Genomic DNA, 11317 nt, shown 5'->3' with positions numbered 1-11317 from the left:
TGCCTAATTTATAAAATCAGTGTTCAATTTTTCAGCCAAGTTCCAAAGAGGTGGGGTTAATCTGCTGAAGTGCCGAAGCTTGGCACACCTCCTCGCTTGCTCCCAACTCCCAGGCCCTCCTTGATTGATGTTCTGAGCCCGGTTTTTCAATCAAGAAGGAGCTGGAGGGGAGAGCAAGTAAGTGGATGTGCCGGGATGAGACACTTGAGCAGCTTAGATCAGCCTCCTTGCACCCTACATTTGTGTATTACACCTGAATATTAGACAATACTGGATTAAACTATGTGGAATGTTGATTTAGGGATCTATCCAATTGCTAGTAGGCCATGGACACAAGATTACATATAAGATAAGGTTATATGCCGACCAGGTATTATATTGTAGTTCCCAGCGAATTGAATCTAACTTTGAAGGGGAAGTGCCTTTAGGCACTTCCCCCTTCAAAGTTAGCAGGTCATGTAGAAATTTTTCTGTACCATGTCTATGACAATTATGGGTGCTTTTTGCCTTCTTTAGGTTGTAGGGCTATTGTTACCATTAAAATAGTCAGAACCCTAAAATAAACCCTAACAGACCCAACTAAACTAAGGAATACATGTTCATAGTTATTAAAAAGAGGAAACACACCCCTCAAGGAACATAACAAGGGGTAAAGTGAGCCTTAACACCCCACAGGTGTTTGATGACTTTTTGTAAAATTTGGATGAGTAAATAAAAAAAATAGGAGGAAATACGAGAAAATGCCCCTCAAAATTTGTAACCCCATTTCTTCTGGGTTTGGAAGTCTCCCATGTATGGATGTAAAGTGCTCTGCGAGCAAACTACAATGATCAGAAGCGCCATTGGGCTTTTGGAGAGAGAATTCGTCTGGAATTCAAGTCAGGGGACATGTGCGTTTACAAAGCCCCCATGGTGCCAGAACAGTGGACCCCCCCACATGTGACTGTATTTCGGAAACAACACCCCTCACAGAATGTAACAATGGGTGCAGTGAGCATTTACACCCCACTGACGTTTGACAGACTTTTGGAACAGTGGGCTGTGCAAATGAAAACTTAAATTTTTCATTTTCATGGACCCCTGTTCCAAAAATCTGTCAGACACCAGTAGGGCATAAATGCTCACTGCACCCCTTATTACATTCCATGAGGGGTGTAGTTTCCAAAATGGGGTCACATGTTGGGGGGGTTCCGCTGTTCTGGCACCATGGGGGCTTTGTAAACGCACATGGCCTTCAATTCCAGCCAAATTCTCTCTCCAAAAGTCCAATGGCGCTCCTTCTCTTCTGAGCCCTGTAGTGAGCCAGCAGAGCACTTTATGTCCACACATGGGGTATTTATATATTCAGAAGAAATGGTGATACAAATTATGGGGGGCTTTTTCTCAATTACCCCTTGTGAAAATGAAAAATTTGGGATAACATTAGAAATGAGAAATATTAGCAATAAATTCATCATAAAATATACTTACTGTTAAATACTTTAACTCAATATAAAATAAAAATAAAAACAATAAAAAATAATAAAATTTAAAAATATAGATATAAAAATATATATAGAAAAATCTAAAATCACTAACTAAAAAATAAAATATACAAAATACATAAAAAATACAAATAATAACATAAATAAATATAACAAAAATAAAATATAGCACCAATCACTAATAATAAATAGATTAAGATTAGTCAAGCAAGTACTTTCTGAATAAGATAAAGTTTTTTCACTTCCATCTACTGCATATATATATATATATATATATATATATATATAATTCCCTCTGCTTCCCTTCTCCCTTCCTTATTCCCCCCCACCCCTCCCTTGCAACTTACATGCTACTCAAGAAATCCATATCTTAGGACATCATATATCCCAGACTACCATAGCTTATTACATAACAAACAGAATAAATAGCAGTCTATACCGATTCACAGAATGTAAATAAATAAAATATTTTTTTCTCCTATAAAATTGCATGAGTTACAAGATCATTTACATGAGAATATAATTACTCATGTTAATACCACACTTTTACATACTCCATGGTCTGCACTATGGATAATTTGGAACATACCCTACACAGTCTAAGTCCCATAACATGCGCAGTAGTACTCTAGAAGTGAAATACAGACAAAGTCTGAAGTCATGCGCACAGGTCCAGCAATATGTAGATATCGCGAGAAGTGAATCATCCATCATGAGGCTTGCGCATTGATTACCAATGCGCGGACATGCGTACCTACTGTGACATCACATGTAAACAAAGGTGGTGATAGGCGCAGACACTAAACACATGCCAGACCTTAACAAACTGTATGATTGGTTGCGACTTTTCGCAGGATTGGTACACAACTATTGCGGGACACAAGATTGTGATGTGTGGCCATCTGATTGGCGATAGCACGTCACAGGAAATGAACGCAATGTGAGATTATATAAAGCCTACTTAGCGTCCGGGGCACCATTAGCCTCAAAGCCCTTGACAAAGCTGGTTTATTCAGCGAAACGTCGAGGAGGCTAGCCATGTTTTAATACAGCGTGTGTTCACTGTTAGTAATGTTAATGCAGCATGCATACTCACCTACTAGTGCACAGATCATAGTGCACAATATATGTTAATTGTTGAGCACTAACAGAAACTTAGTAGCTAGGAGAGGTTTTCCTTTCCCATAAAAAATTCTGTGACACCGCCGATAATTTTAAACCGTGTGTTTCATAAGGGTAGCTTTTTAGTTTGTGAATTGAATAAAGTTTAAAAGTTTTAGGGGGGCTTCTAGTAAGGGTTTTCCCCAGAAGGGGTAGCCCCTTAAAGGTTGATATTGCACTATTACCCTGGAACCTTCAGGGATCCTTTTTTGTTTAATTCACTGACCATAGGAGGAAAGTAAACATTGCTGGTTAGGTCAATGGTGCTTGCAGGACACGAGGAGGATCCCTACCTGCCTCCTCGCTGTCCGATCGCCAAATGACTGCTCCATGCCTGAGATCCAGGCAGGAGCAGTTGAGTGGCAATAACACTGATCAATGCCATGCTAAAAGAAACAAAAAATAACACATACCCCAAACATTGCAAACACAAAACCCAAAAACCTGTCAATAGTCTCTGTCAACATCATCCTGGGAGGGATAATACACTGCACTACAATAGAAATAAAAATCCCTATCATCTATATCTCAATGGGTTCCATCTTTTCTTTTGTTCTTTTTTCTAATGCGGTTTTATAATCCCTGAGACAAGTAGTTCTGGCCCTAGAGTGTTATATATATTAGCGTCTGTAGCATGTATAAGGGACATGTTATCATACCTGCGTCTTTTTTTATAGGTGATTGATGCCCGGTGAGAGGGTGAAAGGGACCTATACCCCTGTCAGCTGCAGGAAAGGAACCAAGAGACAGGTAATTAATATTTATATTAATTACTGATAACAATCAGGCTAGATATAACATCTAGACCTGCAGAGATGTCATAGTCTCTACCTTATACATGAAGATATATGTGTTTTTAATAAGTATATCGTCTATAGACAGCTTCTTATATAACACAACTGTGTCTCAGGTACAGAGATTGGGAACATTTATGATTTCTAATATCTGTTTTCTATTTGTAGTAATCCCTTTTTCAATAGACAGACCGCAGATTAATAAATCACATACTATAACTGATTATTGCCATTTAAAACTATGAAAAATACATTATGTTGATTATAAAACAGAAATACAGAATGGAGACAACCGTCTGTGGCTCAAGCTCGACTGCCCCTTTCTTTGAGTGGCCCCTCAATGTTGTGGAAACGGGTGGAGGACATTGTCTCCATTAGAATGGGTCCCCCTACGATGCTTCGGCTGTTGATCTGAAGTGCTTTCTGTGCTTTGGAACCTCGGGGGCAAACTGTATTTCTGTTATTAATTTTTAGTTTAGCAATTCCCACTGCAACATGGTTAACCTCTATCCTAAATTTCTGCACAAAATTGATAAAAGACATTCCAAGAAATATTTTGCCAAATAAAAATATATAAAATATTGATGAAATTGATGAATAATAATAACAACAAAAATAACAGTTTTTGATTAAAAAACAAAAAAACAAAAATAATTTATAAAATATTTTGCTCCTGCCCCCTTCCCCCAAAAATAAAAAAACATATCTTACCCTTAAAATTTATGAATAAAGAAACAAAAAATAACACATACCCCAAACATTAGAAACACAAAACCCCCAAAAACTTAACAATAGTCTCTGTCAAAATCATCCTGGGAGGGATAATACACTGCACTGCAATAGAAATAAAAATCCCTATCATCTATATCTCAATGGGTTCCATCTTTTGTTCTTTTTTCTAATGCGGTTTTATAATCCCTGAGACAAATAGTTCTGGCCCTAGAGTGTTAGATATATTAGCGTCTGTAGCATGTATAAGGGACATGTTATCATACCTGTGTCTTTTTATAGGTGATTGATGCCCGGTGAGAGGGTGAAAGGGACCTATACCCCCGTCAGCTGCAGGAAAGGAACAAAGAGACAGGTAATTAATATTTATATTAATTACTGATAACAATCAGGCTAGATACAACATGTAAACCTGGAAAGATGTCATAGTCTCTACCTTATACATGAAGATATATGTGTTTTTAATAAGTATATCGTCTATAGACAGCTTCTTATATAACACAACTGTGTCTCAGGTACAGAGATTAGGAACATTTATGATTTCTAATATCTGTTTTTTATTTGTAGTAATCCCTTTTTCAATAGACTGACCGCAGATTTAAGACATAACTGTACTGTAAAGAAAAATCTATAAGTTAATGTAATAAATCACATACTATAACTGATTATTGCCATTTAAAACTATGAACAATACATTATGTTGATTATAAAACAGAAATACAGAATGAAGACAACCGTCTGTGGCTCAAGCTCGACTGCCCATTTCTTTGAGTGGCCCCTCAATGTTCTGGGAACGGGTGGAGGACATTGTCTCCATTAGAATGGGTCCCCCTACGATGCTTCGGCTGTTGATCTGAAGTGCATTCTGTGCTTTGGAATCTCGGGGGCAAACTGTATTTCTGTTATTAATTTTTAGTTTAGCAATTCCCACCGCAACATGGTTAACCTCTATCCTAAATTTCTGCACAAAATTGATAAAAGACATTCCAAGAAATATTTTGCCAAATAAAAATATATAAAATATTGATGAAGTTGATGAATAATAATAACAACAAAAATAACAGTTTTTGATTAAAAAAACTAATAAACAATAATAATTTATAAAATATTTTGCTCCTGCCCCCTTCCCCAAAAATAAAAAAAACATATATTACCCTTAAAATTTATGAATAAAGAAACAAAAAATAACACATACCCCAAACATTGCAAACACAAAACCCCCAAAAACCTAACAATAGTGTCTGTCAACATCATCCTGGGAGGGATAATACACTGCACTACAATAGAAATAAAAATCCCTATCATCTATATCTCAATGGGTTCCATCTTTTCTTTTGTTCTTTTTTCTAATGCGGTTTTATAATCCCTGAGACAAGTAGTTCTGGCGCTAGAGTGTTATATATATTAGCGTCTGTAGCATGTATAAGGGACATGTTATCATACCTGTGTCTTTTTATAGGTGATTAATGCCCGGTGAGAGGGTGAAAGGGACCTATACCCCCGTCAGCTGCAGGAAAGGAACAAAGAGACAGGTAATTAATATTTATATTAATTACTGATAACAATCAGGCTAGATATAACATCTAGACCTGCAAAGATGTCATAGTCTCTACCTTATAGATGAAGATATATGTGTTTTTAATAAGTATATTGTCTATAGACAGCTTCTTATATAACACAACTGTATCTCAGGTACAAAGATTGGGAACATTTATGATTTCTAATATCTGTTTTTTATTTGTAGTAATCCCTTTTTCAATAGACAGACCGCAGATTTAAGACATAACTGTACTGTAAAGAAAAATCTATAAGTTAATGTAATAAATCCCATACTATAACTGATTATTGCCATTTAAAACTATAAAAAAATACATTATGTTGATTATAAAACAGAAATACAGAATGGAGACAACCATCTGTGGCTCAAGCTCGACTGCCCCTTTCTTTGAGTGGCCCCTCAATGTTGTGGAAACGGGTGGAGGACATTGTCTCCATTAGAATGGGTCCCCCTACGATGCTTCGGCTGTTGATCTGAAGTGCATTCTGTGCTTTGGAATCTCGGGGGCAAACTGTATTTCTGTTATTAATTTTTAGTTTAGCAATTCCCACCGCAACATGGTTAACCTCTATCCTAAATTTCTGCACAAAATTGATAAAAGACATTCCAAGAAATATTTTGCCAAATAAAAATATATAAAATATTGATGAAGTTGATGAATAATAATAACAACAAAAATAACAGTTTGTGATTAAAAAACAAATAAACAATAATCATTTATAAAATATTTTGCTCCTGCCCCCTTCCCCAAAAATAAAAAAACATATATTACCCTTAAAATTTATGAATAAAGAAACAAAAAATAACACATACTCCAAACATTGCAAACACAAAACCCCCAAAAACCTAACAATAGTGTCTGTCAACATCATCCTGGGAGGGATAATATACTGCACTACAATAGAAATAAAAATCCCTATCATCTATATCTCAATGGGTTCCATCTTTTCTTTTGTTCTTTTTTCTAATGCGGTTTTATAATCCCTGAGACAAGTAGTTCTGGCCCTAGAGTGTTATATATTAGCGTCTGTAGCATGTATAAGGGACATGTTATCATACCTGTGTCTTTTTATAGGTGATTAATGCCCGGTGAGAGGGTGAAAGGGACCTATACCCCCGTCAGCTGCAGGAAAGGAACAAAGAGACAGGTAATTAATATTTATATTAATTACTGATAACAATCAGGCTAGATACAACATCTAAACCTGCAAAGATCTCATAGTCTTTACCTTATACATGAAGATATATGTGTTTTTAATAAGTATATCGTCTATAGACAGCTTCTTATATAACACAACCATGTCTCAGGTACAGAGATTAGGAACATTTATGATTTCTAATATCTGTTTTTTATTTGTAGTAATCCCTTTTTCAATAGACTGACAGCAGATTTAAGACATAACTGTACTGTAAAGAAAAATCTATAAGTTAATGTAATAAATCACATACTATAACTGATTATTGCCATTTAAAACTATGAAAAATACATTATGTTGATTATAAAACAGAAATACAGAATGGAGACGACCGTCTGTGGCTCAAGCTCGACTGCCCATTTCTTTGAGTGGCCCCTCAATGTTCTGGAAACGGGTGGAGGATATTGTCTCCATTAGAATGGGTCCCCCTACGATGCTTCGGCTGTTGATCTGAAGTGCATTCTGTGCTTTGGAATCTCGGGGGCAAACTGTATTTCTGTTATTAATTTTTAGTTTAGCAATTCCCACCGCAACATGGTTAACCTCTATCCTAAATTTCTGCACAAAATTGATAAAAGACATTCCAAGAAATATTTTGCCAAATAAAAATATATAAAATATTGATGAAGTTGATGAATAATAATAACAACAAAAATAACAGTTTTTGTTTAAAAAACAAATAAACAATAATAATTTATAAAATATTTTGCCCCTGCCCCCTTCCCCCCCCAAAAAAAAAACATATATTACCTTTAAAATTTATGAATAAAGAAACAAAAAATAACACATACCCCAAACATTGTAAACACAAAACCCCCAAAAACCTAACAATAGTGTCTGTCAACATCATCCTGGGAGGTATAATACACTGCACTACAATAGAAATAAAAATCCCTATCATCTATATCTCAATGGGTTCCATCTTTTCTTTTGTTCTTTTTCTAATGCGGTTTTATAATCCCTGAGACAAGTAGTTCTGGCCCTAGAGTGTTATATATTAGCGTCTGTAGCATGTATAAGGGACATGTTATCATACCTGTGTCTTTTTATAGGTGATTAATGCCCGGTGAGAGGGTGAAAGGGACCTATACCCCCGTCAGCTGCAGGAAAGGAACAAAGAGACAGGTAATTAATATTTATATTGATTACTGATAACAATCAGGCTAGATACAACATCTAAACCTGCAAAGATCTCATAGTCTTTACCTTATACATGAAGATATATGTGTTTTTAATAAGTATATCGTCTATAGACAGCTTCTTATATAACACAACCATGTCTCAGGTACAGAGATTAGGAACATTTATGATTTCTAATATCTGTTTTTTATTTGTAGTAATCCCTTTTTCAATAGACTGACCGCAGATTTAAGACATAACTGTACTGTAAAGAAAAATCTATAAGTTAATGTAATAAATCACATACTATAACTGATTATTGCCATTTAAAACTATGAAAAATACATTATGTTGATTATAAAACAGAAATACAGAATGGAGACAACCAACTGTGGCTCAAGCTCGACTGCCCATTTCTTTGAGTGGCCCCTCAATGTTCTGGAAACGGGTGGAGGACATTGTCTCCATTAGAATGGGTCCCCCTACGATGCTTCGGCTGTTGATCTGAAGTGCATTCTGTGCTTTGGAATCTCGGGGGCAAACTGTATTTCTGTTATTAATTTTTAGTTTAGCAATTCCCACCGCAACATGGTTAACCTCTATCCTAAATTTCTCCACAAAATTGATAAAAGACATTCGAAGAAATATTTTGCCAAATAAAAATATATAAAATATTGATGAAGTTGATGAATAATAATAACAACAAAAATAACAGTTTTTGTTTAAAAAACAAATAAACAATAATAATTTATAAAATATTTATAAAAACATATATTACCCTTAAAATTTATGAATAAAGAAACAAAAAATAACACATACCCCAAACATTGTAAACACAAAACCCCCAAAAACCTAACAATAGTGTCTGTCAACATCATCCTGGGAGGTATAATACACTGCACTACAATAGAAATAAAAATCCCTATCATCTATATCTCAATGGGTTCCATCTTTTCTTTTGTTCTTTTTTCTAATACGGTTTTATAATCCCTGAGACAAGTAGTTCTGGCCCTAGAGTGTTATATATATTAGCGTCTGTAGCATGTATAAGGGACATGTTATCATACCTGTGTCTTTTTATAGGTGATTAATGCCCGGTGAGAGGGTGAAAGGGACCTATACCCCCGTCAGCTGCAGGAAAGGAACAAAGAGACAGGTAATTAATATTTATATTAATTACTGATAACAATCAGGCTAGATATAACATCTAGACCTGCAGAGATGTCATCGTCTCTACCTTATACATGAAGATATATGTGTTTTTAATAAGTATATCGTCTAAAGACGGCTTCTTATATAACACAACTGTGTCTCAGGTACAGAGATTGGGAACATTTATGATTTCTAATATCTGTTTTTTATTTGTAGTAATCCCTTTTTCAATAGACAGAGCGCAGATTTAAAACATAACTGTACTGTAAAGAAAAATCTATAAGTTAATGTAATAAATCACATACTATAACTGATTATTGCCATTTAAAACTATGAAAAATACATTATGTTGATTATAAAACAGAAATACAGAATGGAGACAACCGTCTGTGGCTCAAGCTCGACTGCCCATTTCTTTGAGTGGCCCCTCAATGTTCTGGAAACAGGTGGAGGACATTGTCTCCATTAGAATGGGTCCCCCTTCGATGCTTCGGCTGTTGATCTGAAGTGCATTCTGTGCTTTGGAATCTCGGGGGCAAACTGTATTTCTGTTATAAATTTTTAGTTTAGCAATTCCCACCGCAACATGGTTAACCTCTATCCTAAATTTCTCCACAAAATTGATAAAAGACATTCGAAGAAATATTTTGCCAAATAAAAACATATAAAATATTGATGAAGTTGATGAATAATAATAACAACAAAAATAACAGTTTTTGTTTAAAAAACAAATAAACAATAATAATTTATAAAATATTTTGCTCCCGCCCTCTTCCCCCCCCCAAAAAAAACATATATTACCCTTAAAATTTATGAATAAAGAAACAAAAAATAACACATACCCCAAACATTGTAAACACAAAACCCCCAAAAACCTAACAATAGTGTCTGTCAACATCATCCTGGGAGGTATAATACACTGCACTACAATAGAAATAAAAATCCCTATCATCTATATCTCAATGGGTTTCATCTTTTCTTTTGTTCTTTTTTCTAATACGGTTTTATAATCCCTGAGACAAGTAGTTCTGGCCCTAGAGTGTTATATATATTAGCGTCTGTAGCATGTATAAGGGACATGTTATCATACCTGTGTCTTTTTATAGGTGATTAATGCCCGGTGAGAGGGTGAAAGGGACCTATACCCCCGTCAGCTGCAGGAAAGGAACAAAGAGACAGGTAATTAATATTTATATTAATTACTGATAACAATCAGGCTAGATATAACATCTAGACGTGCAGAGATGTCATCGTCTCTACCTTATACATGAAGATATATGTGTTTTTAATAAGTATATCGTCTAAAGACAGCTTCTTATATAACACAACTGTGTCTCAGGTACAGAGATTGGGAACATTTATGATTTCTAATATCTGTTTTTTATTTGTAGTAATCCCTTTTTCAATAGACAGACCGCAGATTTAAAACATAACTGTACTGTAAAGAAAAATCTATAAGTTAATGTAATAAATCACATACTATAACTGATTATTGCCATTTAAAACTATGAAAAATACATTATGTTGATTATAAAACAGAAATACAGAATGGAGACAACCGTCTGTGGCTCAAGCTCGACATTCCCTTTCTTTGAGTGGCCCCTCAATGTTCTGGAAATGGGTGGAGGACATTGTCTCCATTGAAATGGGTCCCCCTACGATGCTTCGGCTGTTGATCTGAAGTGCATTCTGTGCTTTGGAACCTCGGGGGCAAACTGTATTTCTGTTATTAATTTTTAGTTTAGCAATTCCCACCTCAACATGGTTAACCTCTATCCTAAATTTCTGCACAAAATTGATAAAAGACATTCAAAGAAATATTTTGCCAAATAAAAATATATAAAATATTGATGAAGTTGATGAATAATAATAACCACAAGAATAACAGTTTTTGATTAAAAAACAAATAAACAATAATAATTTATGAAATATTTTGCTCCTGCCCCTTCCCCAAAAATAAAAAAACATATATTACCCTTAAAATTTATAAATAAAGAAAGAAAAATAACACATACCCCAAACATTGCAAACACAAAACCCCAAAAAACCTAACAATAGTGTCTGTCAACATCATCCTGGGAGGGATAATACACTGCACTATAATAGAAATAAAAATCCCTATCA

Source organism: Hyla sarda, chromosome 3 (assembly GCF_029499605.1).
Source record: "Hyla sarda isolate aHylSar1 chromosome 3, aHylSar1.hap1, whole genome shotgun sequence".
NCBI lineage: Eukaryota > Metazoa > Chordata > Amphibia > Anura > Hylidae > Hyla > Hyla sarda.
The sequence above is the reverse complement of the archived record's forward strand: the minus strand, read 5'-3'. Positions refer to the sequence as shown.